This window comes from Neophocaena asiaeorientalis, unplaced genomic scaffold (genome assembly GCF_003031525.2).
Source record: "Neophocaena asiaeorientalis asiaeorientalis breed wild unplaced genomic scaffold, Neophocaena_asiaeorientalis_V1.1 scaffold6, whole genome shotgun sequence".
In the NCBI taxonomy this organism is placed as follows: Eukaryota; Metazoa; Chordata; class Mammalia; order Artiodactyla; family Phocoenidae; genus Neophocaena; species Neophocaena asiaeorientalis.
In genome coordinates this window covers 369,893-393,824 of record NW_020174424.1, presented here as the reverse complement: position 1 = coordinate 393,824, position 23,932 = coordinate 369,893, and positions in this window count along the sequence as shown.

Below are 23,932 nucleotides of genomic sequence, written 5' to 3'. Positions count from 1 at the left end.
GGAGAGATATACCACGTTCTTGGATTAGAAGAAACAATATTGTGAAAATGACTATACTACCCAAAGCAATGTACAGATTCAATGCAATCCCTTTCAAATTATCAGTGGCATTTTTTACAGAACTAGGACCAAAATATCTTAAAATTTCGATGGAGACATAAAAGACCCCAAATAGTCTAAGCAGTATTGAGGGAGAAAAACGGAGCTGGAGGAATCAGACTCCCTGACTTCAGACTATACTACAAAGCTACAGTAATCAAGACAATATGGTAGTGGCACAAAAACAGAAATATAGATCAATGGAACAGAGCAATGGAAAAGGATAGAAAGCCCAGAGATAAAACCACGTACATATGCCCACCTAATTTACAACAAAGGAGGCAAGAACATACAATGGAGAAAAGACAGCATCTTCAATAAGTGGTGTTGGGAAAACGGGACAGCTACATGTAAAAGAATGAAATTAGAACACTCCCTAACACCATACACAAAAATAAACTGAAAATGGATTAAAGACCTAAACGTAAGGCCAGACACTATAAAACTCTTCGAGGAAACCATAAGCAGAACACTCTATGACATACATCACAGCAAGATCCTTTTTGACCCACCTCCTAGAGAAATGGAAATAAAAACAAAAAGAAACAAATGGGACCTAATGAAACTTAAAAGCTTTTGCACAGCAAAGGAAACCATAAACAAGATGAAAAGACAACCCTCAGAATGGGAGAAAATAGTTGCAAATGAAGCAACTGACAAAGGATTAATCTCCAAAATACACGGGCAGCTCATGCAGCTCAAAATCAAAAAAACAAACAACCCAATTCAAAAATGGGCAGAATATATGAATAGACATTTCTCCAAAGAAGACCTACAGATTGTCAGCAAACACATGAAAGGATGCTCAACATCCCTAATCATTAGAGAAATGCAAGTCAAAACTACAATGAGGTATCACCTCACACCAGTCAGAATGGCCATCATCAAAAAGTCTACAAACAATAAATTCTGGAGAGGGTGTGTAGAAAAGGGAACCGTTTCACACTGTTGGTGGGAATGTACATTGATACAGCCACTATGGAGAACAGTATGGAGGTTCCTTAAAAAACTAAAAATAGGGACTTACCTGGTAGTGCAGTGGTTAAGAATCTGCCTGCCAATGCAGGGGACATGGGTTCGAGCCCTGGTCCAGGAAGATCCCACATGCTGTGGAGTAATTAAGGCTGTGTGCCACAACTACTGAGTCTGCGAGAGCTACTGAAGGCCGTGTGCCTACAGCCCATGCTCCACAACAAGAGAAGCCACCATAATGAGAAGCCCGTGCACTGCAACGAAGAATAGCCCCCACTCACCACAACTAGAGAAACCCTGCACAGCATGAAGACCCAACACAGCCAAAAATAAATAAGTAAATAAATAATTTATTTTGAAAAAAAAAAAACAACTAAAAATAGAAATACCATATGACCCAGCAATCCCACTACTGGGCATATACCCAGAGAAAACCATAATTCAAAAAGACACATGCACCCCAATGTTCATTGCAGCACTATTTACAATAGCCAGGTCATGGAAGCAACCTAAATGCCCACTGACAGATGAATGGATAAAGATGTGGTACATATATACAATGGAATAGTACTCAGCCATAAAAAGGAAAGAAATTGCATCATCTGTAGAGATGTGGATGGACCTAGGGACTGTCATACAGAGTGAAGTAAGTCAGAAAGAGAAAAACAAATATCATATATTAACGCATATATGTGGAATCTAGAAAAATGGTACAGATGAACTGGTTTGCAGGGCATAAATTGAGACACAGATGTAGAGAACAGACGTATGGACACCAAGGGGGGAAAGCAGCGTGGACTGGGGGTGGTGGTGAGGTGAATTGGGAGATTGGGATTGGAAAAAAAAAAAATTAAATGGTGATGATGATGATTTAAAAAAAAAATCACTATATAATAGCCAAGACATGAAAGCAACCTACATGTCCATCTATAGATGAATGGATAAAGAAGATGTGGTATATATACACATAATGGAATATTAGCCATAAAAAGGAATGAAATAACAACTTTTGCAGCAACATGGATGGACCTAGAGATGATTACATTAAGTGAAGTAAGTCAGAGAAAGACACATACCATATGATTTCACTTATATGTGGAATCTAAAAAAATGATATAAATGAACTAATTTATAAAACAGAAATAAACTCACAGACATAGAAAACAAACTTATGGTTACCAGACTGAATAGTGGCAGGAGGGGAGTGGGGAGGAGATAAATTAGGATTTTGGGAGTAGTATATATATACTGCTATGCCCAAAATATGTGAACAATAAGGACCTACAGTGTAGCACAAGGAACTATATTCAATGTCTTGTAATAACTTAGAGTGGAAAAGAATCTAAAAAGAATATATATATATACACACACACACACACATACACACACACACATATATATGACTGAATCACTTTGCTGTACACCTAAAGCTAACATAACATTGTAATACTAATTATACTTCAATTTTTAAAAAATGGTTATAAAAAGAAAAAGAAAACCAAGTCTTCTCAATATTGAAAGAGCTAAGATTTTGTTTTTGTCTTATTTTGTTGCTTTTTCTAAGTATGTCACTTACTATATTGAAATTTGAACTCTTTTATTGTCAGTTTTGTTAAATATTAACACATATTATCTCACAGTGATTTTGATTATATTTAATCAAGTGTTCAAAACTTTTGACATTTTTAATAAATTTCTAAGTTTTGATAAAATCAAATTCTTTGAGCTAACTTTGAGAGTTCTCTGAGGGCCCCTGGAAAGTCTCAAAGATTTGTTCTTTCATCTTGTGAAAAGAGAGATGTTAAATTGATTAGGTTTAGTTGGTATATTAAATTATGTGGGAAGTCTGTCAAATAGGAAGTGGTGTTTAACCTTATTTAGGTTATATTTTTATGAATATGTTATTAATACAAGTGTTTCAAAAATCTTATGAAATTCCTAGACATTTTTTAATGTTCTTACTGTTCATAAGTGTCCATATGGCCTGATTTAATGTTATCAGTCATAATTCCAATTATCTTAAAATATTGTGCGTCACAAAAATAACTAAATTACTTTGTCAATTGCATTATAATGAGCTCTCATCAGATCTTTAACCATAATCATTTAAAGTCTTTTATTACTCACAGTTATTGTTTTACTTTTATTCTTCTCTGAAAGCATTTGCAATCAGCTATAGTCCAAAAAGTGCTTTGTCTTTAAAGAGATTCATGAAAAAACTCTGACAAGTACTCTGGAGCACAGATTTCTGTTAACTTTTTAAGATGCCACTGGACTGGGTAAGAATTTCCAGAAATCTAATGGATAAACTGATGATTCTATAAAGCTGCTAACTGAGGATCAAGTAGAACAAAAATTAATTACATGAGACTGAATGAACTGATGAGGATGATTATAATTTCTATGACTTTTTGTTTGAAACATTACTGGTTCTTTGATGTTTTGTTTTCCAGATTTAAGGAATCCTTTTTCTCTTTTCTCTTAAGCTATCACTATCTATGGCTTGCAGCAAACTGGTGGATTATACTCTTATAAATAAGGATGAAACATTTTTTTCCCCTACCTGATCCCTCCAAAATTTGGAAAACTCTTATTAAATATTCTTATTTTCATGGTAATGATGTTATCTGCATAAGTTCAATAAGCATCTGTTCTCCTTGTAATAGGACACAATTGAAAACACTGGTTTTATTACCAGTGCTTTGACTGGAATGTCATATTTGAGGATGATGTGCGTAGAATCAGATATAACCAGAGTTAAGAAAGTGAGCTGACTTTAAGGAGCCAGTGCTTACAAAGCTCCTTGAAAAAACTGGTCTGGTATCTGGCTTACAGGGTTCCTGAACTCACAGGTGAGTAAGAAAGGTCACTTCCTGGCAGGCCCAGCAATCCTAAAATATTTTGTGTACCTCAAGAAGAGAGAAATTCACCAAATCTATGGATATTGAAGGAAAATCTAATGGCAAGTTCTGAGCTTGACTTCCTGGCCTCAAGAGGCTTTTAAAAGTCTAGTCTGAGATCCCTTATTAAAAATTCCAGTAAAGCAGACTTAAAAAAAAAAAGTCTATATAGTCAATCAATATTCTTGCTAAACTTATGTAAATATAATCAGGCCAAGCTTAATGAGACAAGACTTATTTTGTAAACATATTAGTCCTACTTTGATTATCTTTGATAGAAATGGTAGGGAGAAATTCTATGTTTCAATGAGAAATTATAACCTACCTTTATAGATGTTCATTATCTTTGAGGTACTTTTATCTCTTTGTAAACTGAATCTTGCTTTTTTTGTGAATTTTGTCAGTAATTAAGGTTTCCAATTTTTCTCTCATCCTCTTGACATGGAGTCACTGAGAACTAAAACCTGACTGCCCAGGTCTGTATTGTTACTATCTAAAAAAGCCCTGGAATCTGAAGCTGGATGCTTCCATGCTCTGTTCTGAAAAATAACCATGACTGTGAGACACTGTGAGATATGCCAGCAGCAGAGACATTCAAACTATAAAACAGGAAATTCATCGAATTGCCACTGCACGTTCTCACGTTTCAAGCCCAAGACCTAGAAATCTTTACTGACTGCCCTCTGTTGTCAAAAATTGGGTTAACAGTTTGTTCTAACCATTAAACTTTCTTTTTCTTTTGTTTCCACAGAAATGTACCTGATTAAATGCCTGAATGCTCACATGATATAGAAGCCTAACTTAGGTGGTTTCCCTATTCCCAGCTGCATCACTGCTTCCGGAAATGAGACACAACTGTTTATCTGGACAGACCTATTCCCTGGAACGAGAGATTGATTCGATAAGATACGGAGCAATGTGCTCCACTTGTTCTTTTCTGCTTTTTCCAATCCATGTTTTTCTCATCCTTTACAGATCCTTTTCTCACAACTTCTAACTCAAATCTCTCTCCCTAGCTACCAACATGATTTTTAATATATGAAACTTAAAGTTTCAAATGGGGGGTGAAAATATGACACTCTGACATAAAGATTATTTTGAGCTAAAGGCACATGAAAAGAAACAGAGACACACCCAAAAACCCTTTCTGTCCTCTCCCTCTCTATCAGGAGGGGAAGGGTGATTCTTAATCATGGGAGAAAACTCTAGATTCTTATCAACCCAGAGACAGCACTGAGAGGAATCTTCATAGCAGACCTTACTAAAACAATCCTTATCTTCCATGGGCTTCCCTGTATATTTATCTTTCCGCAGTTTGTTACCCATTAGAATCTAAACCCCTTTTCCTTTGTCTTGTCACTTTTCTAAAACTTTATCGTTCTTTGTTCAGATGTTATATTAACCCCAAGTCCTAACCACCCCTTTGAGTTCTTCATCACTGAACTCTTTAATAAGAGCACACTTTAATAAGCTCTGGTTTTCTCTTGTTAGTCTGTTTTTATCAGTCTACTTTCTTGAGCCTTAGCTGAAGAACCTAGCAAGGTAGAGGGGGAGATTATTCTTCCCCTACAATGCCAAGTACATTCTTTCAAGTATACTGATAATCAAGTTTTAAAATGTTCAAACATCCCAGATGATGTTCACACTATCTGGAGAAATGCACAGTTTGAGGTGTTACTATATTAAGATGGACGTTGAAAGTAGAGTAAGGTAAGAGTTATAATAGTTGTAAAAATATACTGGTGCACTGTAATTTACCCTTTAAAAAACATTTCCTCAGCCTTCTAACATCCCAGAGAAGGGGTATTTGATTGTTTTTAACAACAAGAGGAAAATGACCTTGACAAGCAAGAGAGAGAGAGTGGAGAGTGAGGACGAGGGAGGGAGAGAAAGAAGGGAAAGAATTTCTTAAATTTCTTCTCAAGAATGTCTAATCCTGAAAGTGATTGATAGATCATAGAATTTCTCCTTTAATGTAGAGAAGATTCTCCTTTTGCAACTATATCATGAAGCTTGCAGTCATATGGTAGAAGGAAGAAATGACACGGGAAAATAAAAGAAATGCCTGCTTCTTGCCATTTAAGGGACAGTGGGTAAAAAAAGCAGAAAAAACAGTTATAAAAGTGGTCGAGGGCTTCCCTGGTGGTCCAGTGGTTGAGAGTCCACCTGCCGATGCAGGGAGCACGGGTTGGTGCCCCGGTCCGGGAGGATCCCACATGCCGCGGAGCGGCTGGGCCCATGAGCCATGGCCACTGAGCCTGCGCGTCCAGAGCCTGTGCTCCGCAACGGGAGAGGCCACAACAGCGAGAGGCCCGCGTACCGAAAAAAAAAAAAAAAAGTGTCAGACCCCTGAGCCATAATCTTGCTCCTTTAGCTGAAGATGCAGGTGTGTTACAGAAATTTAGGGCGACACTAAGAGCAGAGGAATTCTTGTCTCTCCCTGATGGAAAGAACGTAGTATGGGAACTGCCTCAATCCAATCACCAGGGTGGGATGGAATGGCCAAGCATAGAGTCCATTCTAGTCTCATGGCTCTTCCCACATGGCAGGGATGCTGACTGAGAGCCAGTGGGCATCCCTGGAGAACACGGTGAAAGCACAACATGAATATGAGAGCTGGCCAGGGATCACCCCTGGGCTTTGATGCACACAGGAGGTTAGAGAACGGATGTACCATTCTCTAAATTCAGCACACGTCCCTGTAGAATGCCCAGAATGAGCCTGAATGGGTCATTTATTTGTAGACACCTGCCAGCACAACCCCAAGGACCAGCAGGGTGCCTGGAGGACCCCTCCTGGCCAGTGTTCTAGATCACCTAACCCTCCCATAGCCCAAACCATCTTAGGAAGGATCAGAAAAAGAGAAAATGTTGAAACTAAATAATTTTTCAAAACAAACAGTTAAACCTAGAGAAACTAATTATTGGCTCAGGCTATGTTTGGACTAACGTTAGTATGTCTCTATTTTCTTTTATTTATTTATTTAATTTATTTATTTTTGGCTGCATTGGGTCTTCGTTCCTGCGCACAGGCTTTCTCTAGTTACGGTGAGCGGGCGCTATTCTTCGTTGTGGTGCACGGACTTCTCATTGCTGTGGCTTCTCTTGTTGCAAAGCATGGGCTCTAGGTACACAGGCTCAGTAGTTGTGGCTCGTGGGCTCTAGGGTGCAGGCTCAGTAGTTGTGGCACACGAACTCAGTTGCTCCGCAGCATGTGGGATATTCCCGGACTAGGGCTCGAACCCATGTCCCCTGCATTGGCAGGTGGATTCTCAACCACTGCAGCACCAGGGAAGCCCCGTCTCTACTTTCTACTCCTTAGAGGCCAGTGAAAGAGCTAAGAGTCTCTGTACAGAATAATGGCACTATATTTTCTTGGCACATCTGAGCATAGTGTGTGAAAATTTATGATGCCACTACAGTATTAACCACAGAGTCAGTTTCATAATACATATTACTACTGCCAAAAAAAACAGTATACCCACTCAGTCTAAAAACCCACGGCAGGCAACAACACTCACTTTTCAGGGCCCTTAGAAATTTTTTTGCTCCGGGGTGAGTTTGGAGAGAATGAAATCCCCATGTTGGCCAAAAGAAGAGGACTCTAGCCAGATTTCAAGATAATTAAACTGGTCAACCAGCTCCAAGACATTATCAGCTGCTGTTTTAACTGCTAATGAGATAGTCAGTTTCTATAATCTGGGAGATGGACCAAAAAACATGGGCTTGGTTTTCCTTTCCTTTTACATCAGTTCAGTGGAGAAGAGTGATCCTTCCCTCTTGGTACTCTCGCTCTACAAGCTGCTGATAACCTGTGGCAGAGAGGGAGCCCTGCTCCACCACCATGACACACATGTACAGAAGGAAGCACATTGGGTTCGACGGTTATTAACAAACACAAACATAACGTAGACCTAAGAGATTATTTCTGGGCATTCTAATCTGCAGGACCCACGTAACTCCCAAAAGACAAATACATAAAGAGAAAGGGTAGCTACCTTCTTGACGGAACAGGTAATCAAGAGGATGTGACCTCTGGTTGACCCTCGAGCTGGACCTGGGCAATCAGAAGTTCCCCACCCCCTCCCCGTCCTACCGTTCAGACAGAACCTTGAGAGTAAGGTGTTGCTGAGATCTTCTGGTCTGAATGCATGACTGAACATGGTTAATTAAGAATCTTTTAAGATTCTGCTGGGCAGGTGTGATGATCTACTCATCTTGCGACCACCGAAGTAAAACCTCACAAGTAAGTTTCCTTGCTTATTAAACCTGCCACCTACCCATCTGGAATGGCCTCTTTTTTCAGTTTCTCCTTGCCCTCCGTGTACAGGGGCCAGTTTGTGATCTAACACTTCTGGAAATATTTAGAGTGTGGCTCCTCAAAAAATTTGCAAACCCCTTTACGGTTTTTCCAAAACCTGTGTTCCTGAAATTAATATTCTGACTTAATAGATGTCACGTTGGTCTTGCAATACAGCTCTCTGCCATTACTTTGTTATTCATGACTTTCACTTGATATAATTGCACAAATGACACAGGAGGCTTGGCAGGGCTGGAATTAGAAAACACCTGGTTCACAAGAACTATGAGATCTAATGATGTCCAAATGCATCTGCTTAAGAAACATTCTAAAGCAACAGAAAATCCAGCAGAGATATTTAGTCTGTTTCAGTATTCAAGGCAAGTATATTTCCAGTGAATTAAAAATCTCACAGGAAGAATAAGGGAATGATTATAAATTGTTGACAAAATTAATAATAGAGCAGTCAGTTGGGGAAGCATAATTCTAATGATTATTGGCAATTTATTCTAACATTTCTAAGGCATAATGTCCTTAAACGGTTTGTATGTACCTGTACTACAGCACATATTATATTGAAATTACTTATTTACATAGTGATTTCTATAGGTAAAAGTAGGCATGCTTTGGACAGGAACTGTTTTAAAATCTTATTACAGTGCTGGAATTCAATCAATGCTATTAAATGATAACAAATGATCCTTTACTCTGTATGAATGGAAAACCTTTAAGGTGAATTAAATTGAAATACTATGGAATAATTTAAAAAGTTTATTAGGATGAAATGTTTTGTAATAAATAGAACATATATTGAGGCTATGATGAGGTGAATGGGGAAGGTGAGTACAATTTATAACAAGAGATTTAAAAGGCCTTTCTGATGCCCCCCTCCATTTTTTAAACCAGATATATAATAATAAAAACTGTGAATACATATCAGTGTCCCTACAGACCTCCCTCTTTAAACCCTTGAAGGCTCCTCCCTCATACTGGCCCATCATTGAAAGGCTATAAGGCTTCTAGAAAGACCTCTTATTCTATCTTCATCTGGGACCATTAGTGTATCCTTCAAACAAGACTACAGAGATTTGATGAACAAAATCCGATCCTTCCCTACCTCCACCCAGTAAGCTTTTAATCAGTTAAAATGAAACTAATATAATTGAAAAGCAATGAAATTTGCAAAAGCTTATTTATATGGTGATATGCAGTATTTCTACAGAGTGGCTGGGTGGGGAGGATGCAGGAGCTTCTGTCTCCTTGTGAAGGTAGATATAATTTCTCACTGGGGCTAAAATCACTTTCTCCTCAGAGTCCCAAGGCTGGGGAATGGTATACAAACAGGGAGAGGTGGAGTTGGGCCTTCACTCCTGAGATCAAGAAAAGGAAAGAAGAATGGGGCAGTTAAATGCTCATTAGACAAGTCAGAGGAAGGAGACAGTGTTGGATTAATGGGCTACTTCTGTCTTAATGACCGGGTTTTATTTGAAAGAAACTAAAACAAAATATGATTCTAAAAGCCTTTTTGTTTCAATTTCATCATCTAAAAAGATTACAAATTTTACTCTTCTACTTTAAGTAAAAACAGAAACATATTTAAAAAGTTATCCTTTCTTAAGAATTTGCAATACAATACTGAGGAACTATGTCAAATATCTTTATTTTATTCAACACCCTGCTTCCCCAAATTGTAAAGATGATGCAAGAATGACCAAAAATTGTGAAGAACTGATCTAACTTGTTGCTTGTAACAATTTAAGTTCAGTTACAAAAAACTGAGCTCCACTATTTTTCAATCATGTACTATCAATAATTTATGTAAAGGCTAGGAGCTTGAAAGAAAAAAATATTTATTAAAAAAATCCCTAGCCCTGTCATTGTAGTTGGTTTTAGTAGTTGTTTTCAATAACATATTATGTAAAGGCTAAGAACTTGAAAGACAGAGATATTAAAATCTAATCTCTGACCTCTGTGAGTGCACGAGAGAGACAAAGAAAGCAATAATTATGATAAAATAGGATAAGCACTATGATAAAATAATCCTAAGGTACTGAAGCACCAGGAAAAAAGGCTTCCAATTCAGCTAAATTCCTTCTTTTCTCAGCAGGGCATCAAATGGCCAGTTACAACAGTTTGTATGAAAAGCTTCCTATTTTTGAGGACTTTAACCCAGAGGTTATCAATTCTTACTGAGCACCAGTATCACTTGAGAATATTTTGAAAATGTACCTATGTCCAGACTGTTCAGGCTAGAGAGAAATCTAGAGATTTCTAGAGATTTAGTTATTTTGGGGTAGAGACGGAGCACCAACATTTAAAGGAAAAAAAAAAAATTCCCCAGCTGATTCTGCTGTGTGGTTAAGGCTGAGAACCACTTCTGTCTCCAGCTTTCTCTGGTTGTTATGCAAAATTTTAAAAGAGAATAGTTCAGGGCAAGAGTTGCTTTTCACAAAATTTCATTTTAAGACAGGAAAAGATTGAAAAGAGGATCCTGAAACCAAAATTGGGGTCATAGGGTTAAACAAATTCAGCATAGGACATGTAACATTAACAGAGGAAGGCAAAATCATGCTGCAAACTAAATTAATTCTCTGAAGACTTATTAGTAGGAAGAAAGTCAATGAGCAATGTAGAAAATGATTTAAGCCCTGCCACTGCCATTTTATCTAGGGGCAAACTCTGTCAAAGACTATTTAGTGGTTTGCCCTATTACCACAAACTTATCACCATCTGTTCCTTTTGTACGCTCCTCTCTTTCTGCTGAAAAGAAAAGCTTCCCAGTATATTATTAGGTTTCCTATTATATACATTCAACCCTGTGGCTTGAATATCACAGTTTTGCAATTAGAAAGCAGCATTTTTGCCCTCCAAATGTCCCCACAACACTCAGTACGTGTTAACTTCCATAGCATCACTGATTTTTAACTTCTGAGATTTCCCCGAAACACGCTGAAATGAGAAAAAAAAAAAAAAAAAGATTGTGTTAAAGCTTATGAGCGTACCTTCTGACCCAGGCTATTTTTGTCTCTTCACCTTTATCAGAATACCTGTTATGATCTTAAGAGTACTCTTATTAGAACATCTGATTTCAGTTGCTCTGTTCACTGGAGAAGCTGAAGATATCTGTGCTTCATTTTCAAATATTAGCTTTTTCTCCCCTGAAAAACTTCAAGGAAAATTTTGTTGGAATATGTCGATGCGAATAGGGAAAATCTTGGTTTAATGCTTATTTAGACATCATTCTGGTGGCATTTTAAAATTCAATTTCTCATTAGAGGAATAATGTTAATGGAGAGAATGCAGGTCCAGGGGACTACGTGTAGATACAACCTATTGCTACCACTGCATTTTGATTTGTCCTTGCAGATACTCAGAATTTTTCATTAACCAAGTTTCCACAACTGGAATTGGGCAAATCTTCCTCTTATTCCGTTGAGATGATTTGGCTATGTTCTTTCTTCCAGGGAGCTAGGCCAGGTAATATATGAATGGCCCTTTCCATAACTCAGTGCTGTGCTTTACAAGCATACAAGAGTGATAGCTCACATGCCAATATAATGCTAAGCACTTATAAAAAGACAAAAACAATAAAATCGATTCACTAGTATTTCTATTGTTTAAAACCTATGGTAGAGAGATTTGCTTTCTTCCACCTCATGGGCAAGAGCCCTTCCCCCAATTCCTGAGTTGATAATTCCAGTGGGGGAGGCTCCTGTGAAAGAAGCCTTAGCTGGGATAAGTGCCCTTTTCAACCCAGCATGACTGAAGACAGAGGTGGGGAGAAGACTGAGAAGACCTGGGCGTGGGAGGACCGCATGGCCAACAGGGTCTTGGTGCTCTGGCTGGGTGTCAGGCCTGAGCCTCTGAGGTGGGAGAGCCGAGTCCAGGACACTGGACCACTAGAGACCTCCCAGCCCCACATAATATCAATCAGCAAGAGCTCTCCCAAAGATCTCCATCTCAACATTAAGACCCAGCTCCACCCAACGGAGAGCAAGCTCAAGTGCTGGAAGCCCCGTGCCAAACAACTAGCAAGACAGGAATACAACCCCACCCATTAGCAGAGAGGCTGCCTAAAATCATACTAAGTTCACAGACACCCCAAAACATACCACCAGATGAGGCCTTGCCCACCAGAAACACAAGATCCAGTCCCACCACCAGAACACAGGCACCAGTTCCCCTTCAACAGGAAGCCTACACAACCCACTGAACCAACCTCAACCACTGGGGGCAGACACCAAAAACAACGGGAACTATGAACCTGGAGGCTGAGAAAAGGAGACCCCAAACACAGTAAGTTAAACAAAATGAGAAGACAGAGAAATATGCAGCAGATGAAGGAGCAAGGCAAAAACCCACCAGACCAAACAGATGAATAGGAAATAGGAAATCTACCTGAAAACAAATTCAGAATAATGATAGTAAAGATGATCCAAAATCATGGAAGTAGAACAGAGAAAATACAAAAAATGTTTAACAAGGACCTAGAAGAACTAAAGAGCAAACAAACAATGATGAACAACATAATAAATGAAATTAAAAGTTCTCTAGAAGGAATCAATAGCAGAATAACTGAGGCAGAAGAATGGGTAAGTGACCTGGAAGATTAAATAAAGAGTGGAAATAACTGCTGCAGAACAGAATAAAGAAAAAAGAATGAAAAGAATTGAAGAGAGTCTCAGAGACCTCTGGGACAACATTAAACACACCAACATTCCAACTAATGTGGTCCCAGAAGGAGAAGAGAAAAATAAAGGGTCTGAGAAAATATTTGAAGAAATTATAGCTGAAAACTTCCCTAAGATGGGAAAGGAAATAGTCAGTCAAGTCCAGGAAGTGCAGAGAATCCCATACAGGATAAATCCAAGGAGAAACATGCCAAGACACATATTAACCAAACTATCAAAAATTAAATACAAAGAACAATATTAAAAGCAGTAAGGAAAAAGACAACAAATAACATACAAGGGAATCCCCATAAGGTTAAGCACTGATCTTTCAGCAGAAACTCTGCAAGCCAGAAGGGAGTGGCAGGACATATTTATAGTGATGAAAGGGAAAAACCTACAACCAAGATTACTCTACTCACCAAGGATCTCATTCAGATTTCACAGAGAAATTAAAACCTTTACAGATAAGCAAAAGTTAAGAGAATTCACCACTACCAAACCAGCTTTACAACAAATGCTAAAGGAACTTCTCTAGGCAGGAAACACAAGAGAAGGAAAAGACATACAAAAACAAACCCAAAACAATTAAGAAAATGGTAATAGAAACATACATATCAGTAATTACCTTAAATGTAAATGGATTAAATGCTCCAACCAAAAGACACAGACTGGCTGAATGGACACAAAAACAAGACCCGTATACATGCTGTCTATAAGAGACCCAATTCAGACTAGGGGCACATACAGACTGAAAGTGAGGGATGGAAAAAGATATTACATTCAATTAGAAATCAAAAGAAAGGTGGAGTAGTAATTTTCATATCAGAAAATAGAGACTTTAAAATAAAGACAATTACAAGAGACAAGGACACTACATAATGATCAAGGGATCAATCCAAGAAGATATAACAATTGTAAACATTTATGCACACAACATAGGAGCACCTCAATACATAAGGCAAATGTTAACAGCCATAAAAGGGGAAATTGATGATAATACAATAATAGTAGGGGACTTTAACACACCACTTTCACCAATGGACAGACCATACACAAAGAAAATAAATAAGGAAACACAAGCTTTAAATAACACGTTATTCAAGATGGACATAATTGATATTTATAGGACATTTCATCCAGAAACAACAGAACACACTTTCTTCTCAAGTGCTCATGTAACACTCTCCAGGATACATCATATCTTGGGTCACAAACCAAGCTTTGTTAAATTGAAGAAAACTGAAATCGTATCAAGTATCTTTTCTGACAACAATGCTAAGGAACTAGGTACCAATTATAGGAAAAAAACTGTAAAAAATCCAAACACATGGAGGTTAAACAATATGCTATAAAATAACCAAGAGATCACTGAAGAAATCAAAGAGGAAATAAAAAAATAGGTAGAAATAAATGACAATGAAAACACGACGACCCAAAACCTATGGGATGCAGCAAAAGCAGTTCTATGAGGGAAGTTTATAGCAATACAGCACTACCTAAAGAAACAAGAAAAATCTCAAATAAACAACCTAACCTTACACCTAAAGCAATTAGAGAAAGAAGAGAAAAATCCCTCAAAGTTAGCAGAAGGAAAGATATCATAAAGATCACATCAGATAAATGGAAAAACAAAAGAAATAACTGAAAAGAAATGAAGGAAACAATAGCAAATATCAATGAAACTAAAAGCTGTTCCATTGAGAAGATAAACAAAATTGATAAACCTTAGCCAGACTCATCAAGAAAAACAGTGAGAAGACTCAAATCAACAAGATTAGAAATGAAAAAGAAGTAACAACTGACACTACAGAAAAACAAAGGATCATGAGAGATTACTAAAAGCAACTATATGTCAATAAAATGGACAACCTGGAAGAAATGGAAAAATTCTTAGAAAAGCAAAACCATCCAAGTCTAAACCAGGAAGAAACAGAAAATTTGAACAGATCAATCACAAGCACTAAAATTGAAACTGTGGCTAAAAATCTTCGAACAAACAAAAGCCCAGGACCAGATGGATTCACAGGTGAGTTCTATTAAACATTCAGAGAAGAGCAAACACATACCCTTCTCAAACTCTTCCAAAATATATCAGAGGGAGAAACACTCCTAAACTCATTTTACAAGGCCATCACTCTGACACCAAAACCAGACAAAGATGTCACAAAAAAGAAAACTACAGGCCAATATCACTGATGAACATAGATGCAAAAATCCTCAACAGAATGCTAGCAAACAGATTCCAACAGCACATTAAAAGAATCATACACCATGACCAAGTGGGCTTTATCACAGGAATGTTAGGATTCTTCAATTTACGAAAATCAATGTGATACATCATATTAACAAATTGAAGGATAAATATCATATGACATTCTCAATAGATGCAGAAAAAGCTTTCGACAAAATTCAACACATATTTATGACAAAAACTCTCTGGAAAGTAGGCACAGAAGTAACCTACCTCAACATAATAAAGGCCGTATATGACAAACCCACAGCCAACATCGTTCTCAAGGGTGAAAAACTGAAACAATTTTCCCTAAGATCAGAAACAAGACAAGGTTGCCCACTCTCACCACTATTATTCAACATAGTTTTGGAAGTTTTAGCCACAGCAATCAGAGAAGAAAAAGAAATAAAAGAAATCCAAATTGGAAAAGAAGTAAAGCTGTCACTGTTTGCAGACGATATGATACTATACATAGAGAATCCTAAAGATGCTACCAGAAAACTACTAGAGCTAATCAATGGATTTGATAAAGTAGCAGGATATAAAATTAATGCACAGAAATCTCTTGCATTCCTATACACTAATGATGAAAAATCTGCAAGAGACATTAAGGAAACACCCATTTACCACTGCAGCCAAAAGAATAAAATACCTAGGAATAGACCTACCTAAGGAGACAAAAGACCTGTATGCAGAAAAGTATGACACTGATGAAAGAAATTAAAGATGATACAAACAGATAAAGAGATATACCATGTTCTTGGATTGGAAGAATCAACATTGTGAAAATGACTCTACTACCCAAAGCAATCTTCAGATTCAATGCAATCCTTATCAAACTACCAATGGCATTTTTCACAGAACTAGAACAAAACAGTTCACAGTTTGTATGGAAACACAAAAGACCCCAAATAGCCAAAGCAATCTTGAGAAAGAAAAATGGAGCTGAAGGAATGAGGCTCCCAGACTTCAGATTATACTACAAAGCTACAGTAATCAAGATAGTATGGTACTGGCACAAAAACAGAAATATAGATCAATGGAACAGGACAGAAAGCCCAGAGATAAATCCACACCCATATGCTCACCTTATCCTTGATAAAGGAGTCAAGAATAAACAATGGAGAAAAGACAACCTCTTCAATAAGTGGTGCTGGGAAAACTGGACAGCTACATGTAAGAGAATGAAATTAGAACACTTCCTAACACCATACACAAAAATAAACTCAAAGTGGATTAAAGACCTAAATGTAAGGCCAGACACTATCAAACTCCTAGAGGAAAACATAGGCAGAACACTCTATTACATAAATCACAGCAAGATCCTTTTTGAAATAAAAGGATCCTTTTGATCCTTTTGGAAATAAAAACAAAAATAAACAAATGGGACCTAATGAAACTTCAAAGCTTTTGCACAGCAAAGGAAACCATATAGCAAGCGGGAGGGGATTTGGGGATATATGTATACAGATAGCTGATTCACTTTGTTATACAGCAGAAACTAACACACTCTTGTAAAGCAATTATACTCCAATATAGATGTTAAGAAAATCTATGGTAGATAATATGGCAAAATGAGGAGTGTGTTCCAAATCAAAGAACAAGAGAAATCTGAGAAAAAAGATTTTAATGAAGTGGAGATAAGCAATCTGTCCAATAAAGAGTTCAAAGTTACAGTTAAACATGCTCACTGAACTCAGGAAACAAATGGATGTACACCGTGAGAATTTCAAGAGAGAGAAAATATAAGAAAGTACCACACAGAATTTATAACTGAAATAAAAAAAAACACTTACAGGGTTCAACAGCAGACTGGATGAAGTAGAAGAATGAATCAGCAAAGTGGAAGAAAAAGCAGTGAAAATCACCTGCATAGAGCAGCAAAATAAGAAAAAAAACTTTTTAAAGTAATGATAACTTAAGAGACCTTTCAGACAACATGAAGTAGAACAACATTTTCATTATATTGGTCCCTGAAGGAAAACAGAAAGGGCCAGAAAAATTATTTGAAGAAATAATGGGAAGAAAACTTCCTTAATCTGGGGAATGAAACAGACATCCAGGTCAAAGAAGCACACAGCGTCCCAAACAAGACAAACTCAAAGAGAAGCACACACTGAGACACATTAAAATGACAAAATTTAGGAATAAAAGGAGACTCTTTTTTTTAGTAGTGCATCAGTATATTTATTTTTATTGAAGTATAGTTGATTTATAATGTTGTGCTAGTTTCAGGTACACATCAAATTGATTCAGTTATATAATATATACATAATACATATGTGTATGTATTATACATACATACACATGTATGTATTACATATATGATATGTATGTATTACATATATATTCTTTTTAAGATTCTTTTTCATTATAGGTTATTGAAGATATTGAATATAGTTCCCTGTCTCAATCAAAACCACAACGAGGTATCACCTCACACTGGTCAGAATGGCCATCATCAAAAAATCTACAACAAATAAAGGTTGGAGAGGGTATGGAGAAAAGGGAACCCTCTTGCACTATTGGTGGGAATGTAAATTGATACAGCCACTATGGAAAATAGTATGGAGGTTCCTTAAAGAACTAAAAATAGAACTAGCATTTGACCCAGCAATACCACTATTGGGCCTATAGTTCCCTGTCCTATACAGTAGGTCCCTGTTGCTTATCTATTTTATATATAGTAGTACGTATCTGTTTTTTCCAAACTCCTAATTTATCCCTCTTAAACACAGCAAGACAAAAAAACTTATATGTAATATGTAATGCTGCTTTTAAGATTATTACTTCTTGCATATAAGACAAAGAAGGACACCACATAATGATAAAGGAGTCAATCCAGCAAGAAGATATAATATACATGCACCCAACACATGAGCATCAAAATATATAAAGCAAATAACTCTGTTATCAGCAGATTTTTCAACAGAAAATTTACAGGCCAGAGGGAGTGGCATAACATATTCAAAGTGCTGAAAGAAAAAATTTCCACCCCAGAATTCTCTACCTGGCAAGGTTATCATTCAGAACTGGGGAAAAGATTAAGAGTTTTACAAATAAGCAGAAGCTAAAGGAATTCACCATCATTAAACCAGCCTTACAAAAAAATGTTAAAGGAACTTCTCTACACTGAAAAGAAAAGGCACTAATTAATAATAAGAAAACATACAAAAGTAAAACTCTCACCGGAAAAGGCAAATATACAGTAAAAGTAGTGGATCAATCACTTATAAAGCAAGTATGAAGCATAAAATTGAGGTGGATGGACCTAGAGTCTGTCATACAGAGTTAAGTAAGTCAGAAAGAGAAAAACAAATACCGTATGCTAACACATATATAGGGAATCTAAAAAAGAAAAATGTTTCTGATGAACCTAGGGGCAGGAGCGGGAAAGACACACACGTAGAGAATGGACTTGAGGACACGTGAGGGGGAAATAAAAGGCACTAATTAATAATAAGAAAACATACAAAAGTAAAACTCTCACCGGAAAAGGCAAATATACAGTAAAAGTAGTGGATCAATCACTTATAAAGCAAGTATGAAGCATAAAAGTCAAAAGTAGTAAATGAAACTAAAATTATAATTAGTTAAGAAAGCATAAAATAAAAACATGTAAAAGGTGTCATCAAAAAAATAAAATGTGGGTGGGCACATAAAAATATAAGCTTTAGTACGTATTCAAAGTTAAGCTGCTATCAACCTAAGATTGCCATATACATAGGATGTTATATGTGAGTCTCATGCTAACACACAAAAAACTTATAGTAAACATACAGAGGAAAATGAAAAAGAAATCTAAATATAACACTAAAGAAAGCCAGCAAACCACAAGACAAAAAGAGAACTAAAACAGCTCCAAAACAATTAACAAAATGGCAATAAATACATCCCTATGAATAACTGCTTTAAATGTAAATGGACTAAATTCACCAATCAAAAATAGACAGTAGCTGAATGGATAAAAAAGAAGAGACCCATCTATAGACCCATCTATATGCTCCCTATATATGTAAGAGATGCACTTCAGAAAAAGGACACACACAGACTAAATGTGAAGGGAATGAAAAATATACTGCATACAAATGTAAATGAAGAGAAAGCTGGTATAGCTATCCTCATATCAGACAAAATAGACATTAAAATAAAGACTGCAATAAAAAACAAAGAAGGCACTATATAATGATAAAGGGGTCAATCCAGCAAGAATCTATGCCATTTATAAATACATATGCAACTAACATTTGAGCACCAAAATATATACGTCAAATATTAATGGACCTATTGGGAGAAGTTGAAAGCAATACAATAATACTAGGGACTTTAACATCCCACTTATAACAATATACAGATCATCCACACAGAAAATCTATAAGGAAACATTGGCCTTAAACAACACATTAGACTAGATGAACAAGAGATATATGTAGAACATTCCACCAAAAGCAGCAGAATACACATTCTTCTCAACTTCACATGAAACATTCACCAGGACAGATTACAGATTACATTTATTGAGACATATCTCAATAAATTCTAGCATCTTTTTCAATCACAGTGGTATAAAACTAGAAATCAATTATAAGAAGAAAACTGGAAAAACCATATAAACATGAAGATTAAACAACATGCTGCTGAACAACTAATGTGTCATTGAAGAAATCAAGGGAAAAGTCAAAAAAATATTTTACCTACAGACAAATGAAAACTGAAATATGACATACCAAAATGTATGGAATGCAGTAAAAGCAATTCTAAGGGGACAGATCACAGTCATCAGGCCCACCTCAAGAAACAAGAAAAATCTCATATAAGCAATCTAAATTTACACCTAAAAGAACTAGAAAAAAAAGAACAAAAGGAAATTATAAAGATCAGAGAAGAAATAAATAAAATAGAGACTAAACAGACAATAGAAAAAGATCAGTGAAACTAAGAGCTGGTTCTTTGAGAAGATAAACAAATGAACAAGCTTCCACTAAACTAACCAAGAAAGAAAGATAGAGGGTTTAATAAACTTAAAAAAAAACTCAGAAATGAAAGAAGACAAGTTAAACCCATACCACAGAAATGCAAGGGATCATAAGAGAATTACTATGAACAATTATATACCAACAAATTGGACAACCAAGAAGAAATTTCTAGAAACATACAATGTACCAAGACTGAATTATGAAGAAATAGAAAACTCAAATAGACTGATCACAAGTAAGGAGATTGAACCAGTAATTAAAAACCTCACAACAAACAAAAGTCCAGGACCAGATGGCTTCACTGGTGAAGTCTTCCAAACATTCAAAGATGATTTGATACCTACGCTTCTTAAGTTCTTCCAAAAAACTGAAGAAGAAGGAATGCTTCCAAACACATTTTACAAGGCCAGGATTACAGGGCTACATACAAGGCCAGGATTACCCTGATACCAAAACCAGACAAAGACAGCACATAAAAAGAAAATTACAGATCAAAATTCCTGATGAACACAGATGTAAAATCCTCAAGAAAGTATTAGCAAACTGAATTCAGCAATACATTAAAAGGATCATAAACCACAATCAAGTGGGATTTATTCTGGGAATGCATGGATGGTTCAATATCCAAAAAATCAATGTGATATACTACATTAACAAAATAGAGACTTCCCTGGTGGCACAGTGGTTAAGAATCCACTTGCCAATGCAGAGATCATGGGTTCAAGCACTGGTCTGGGAAGATCCCACATGCTGCAGAGCAACTAAGCCTGTGTGCCACAACTACTGAGCCTGCACTCTAGAGCTCGCGAGCCACTACTGAGCTCCCACGTGCCACAACTACTGAAGCCCGTTTGCCTAGAGCCTGTGCTCTGCAACAAAGACAAGCCACCGCTATGAGAAGCCTGCGCACCACAACGAAGAGTAGCCCCCACTCACTGCAACTAGAGAAAGCCCACACACAGCAACAAAGACCTAATGCAGCCAAAAATAAACAAAATAAAGGATAAATATCATAAAATCATGTCAAGAAATGCAAAAAAACCACTTAACAAAATTCACCATTGATTTATGATAAAAAGTCTCAACAACAGTGTATAGAAGGAATGTGCCTAAACATAATAAAGACCATATATGACAAACCCACAGTTAACATCATACTCAATGGTGAAAAGCTTAACGTTCTTCCTCTAAGATCAGGAACAAGACAAGTATGCTCACTCTTGCCACTTTTACTCAACACAGCCCTAGCTACAGCAATTAGGAAAGAAAAAGATCAAAAGGCACCCAAATTGGAAAGGAAGAAGTAAAACCATCACTATTAGCAGATGACATGATACTATATATAGAAAACCCTAGACTCTACCAAAAAAAATTGTTAGAACTAATAAATGAATTCAGTAGAGTCATAGGATATAAAATCAATATACAAAAGTCTGTGGCATTTCTATGGACTAATAATGAACAATCAGAAAGAAATTATGAAAAAAATTCCATTTACATTGCATCAAAGAGAATAAAATAGCTAGAATTAAGTTTAATCAAGGAAGTGAAAGACCTGTGCATTGAAAACTACATGACACTAATGAAAGAAATTGAAGAAGACACATAAAAAATGGAAGGATATTCTGCGCTCATGGATTAAAAGAATTAATATTGTTAAAATGCCCATAATGCCCAAAGAAGACACACAATAAATGGAAAGATATTCTGTGCTCATGGATTAAAAGAATTAATATTGTTAAAATGTCCATACTGCCCAAAGCAATCTACAGATTCAATATAATCCCTATCAAAATGCTAATGGCATATTTCACAAAAGTAGAACAAATAATTCTAAAATTTGCATGGAACCACAAGAGATTCCAAATAGTCCCCCACTCCGAAAAGTCTTAAGAAAGGAGAACAAAGCTGTAGGTATCATGCTGCCTCATTTCAAACTATACTATAAAGCTACATTAATCAAAACAGTATGGTATTGACACATAGCTCAACACAGAATTAAGAGCCCAGAAATAGGGCTTCCCTGGTGGCGTAGTGGTTGAGAGTCTGCCTGCCAATGCAGGGGACACGGGTTCGAGCCCTGGTCTGGGAAGATCCCACATGTTGCGAAGCTACTAAGCCCGTGCACCACAACTACCAAACCTGCGCTCCAGAGCCCGCGAGCCACAACCACAGAGCCTGTGTGCTACAACTAGTGAAGCCTGTGTGCCTAGAGCCCATGCTCCACAACAAGAGAAGCCACCACAATGAGAAGCCTGCACACCGCAACGAAGAGCAGCCCCTGCTTGCCGCAACTAGAGAAAGCCCGTGTGCAGCAACAAAGACCCAGTGGAGCCAAAAATAAATTCATTAATTAATTAAAAGAAAAAACAAAAGAGCCCAGAAATAAACCCAGCCATATACAACAATTAATCTATGACAAAGGAACAAACAATGAAAAAAAGAACAGTCTCTTCAGTAATTGGTGCTGGGAAAATTTGGACAGCCATGTTAAAAAACAAAAACAAACAAAACAAAACAAAAAACCTAGACCACTATCTTACATCTTACATCACTTACAAAAATTAACTCAAAATGGATTAAAGACTTGAATGTAAGACCTGAAACCATAAAAATTCCTAGATGAAGACATAGATGGTAACCTTCATGATATCAGTGTTAGTAACGTTTTCGTGGTTCTGACTCTAAAGGAAAGGGAAACAAAAGCAAAAATAAAGAGATGGGATTCCATCAAACTAAAAAGCTTCTGCACAGTAAAGGAAACCATCATCAAAATGAAAAGGCAACTTACTGAATGGGAGAATATATTTACCAATCATATATCTGATAAGGAATTAATGTCCAAAATATGTAAAGAACTCATACAATTCAACAACAACAAAACCAATCCAATTAATAAATGGGCAGAGGACCTGAATAGACATTTTTCCAGAGAAGACATACACACAACCAAGAGGCACATGAAAAGATGTTCAACATCTCAACTAGGGAAATGCAAATCAAACTCATGAGACATCACCTTACACCTATTAGAATGGCTATTATCAAAAGACAACAAATAGCAAGTGTTGGAGAGGATGTGGAGAAAAGGGAATGCTCACACTGCTGGTGTGATTGCAAATTGGTACAGTTACTACAGAAAACAGTAAAGCGATTCCTCAAAATATTAAGAACAGAACTACCATATGATCCAGCTATTCTACTTCTTGGGATTTATCTGAAGAATATGAAAACACTAGTTCAAAAAGATATATGTGTCCCTATAGCATTATTTACAATAGCCAAGATATGGAAACATACTAAGTGTCCATTGATGGATGAATGGATAAAGAAGATGTAGTATATATAAACAACGGAATACTACTAAGCCATTAAAAAGAGTGAAATCTTGCCATTGCAACACGGATGGACCTTGAGGGAATTATGGATGGACCTTGAGGGAATTATGGACGGACCTTGAGGGAATTATGCTACGTTAAATAAATCAGAAGGAAAAAGATAAATATTGTATGATTTCACCTATATGTGGAATCTAAAAGCAAAAACAAATCCAAATGAACAAACGAAACAAAACAAAAATAAAATCACAGGTACAAAGAAGCGATCAGTGGTTACCAGAGAGGAAGGAGAATGTGAGGTGGGCAAAAGGGGTGATAGGAGTCAATTGTATGATGAGAGATGGTAACTAGACTTTTAGGGATGATTACTTTGTGGTGCATTCTGATGTTGAATTATAATGTTGTACACTTGACATATATATACATATATATTTTATATGTT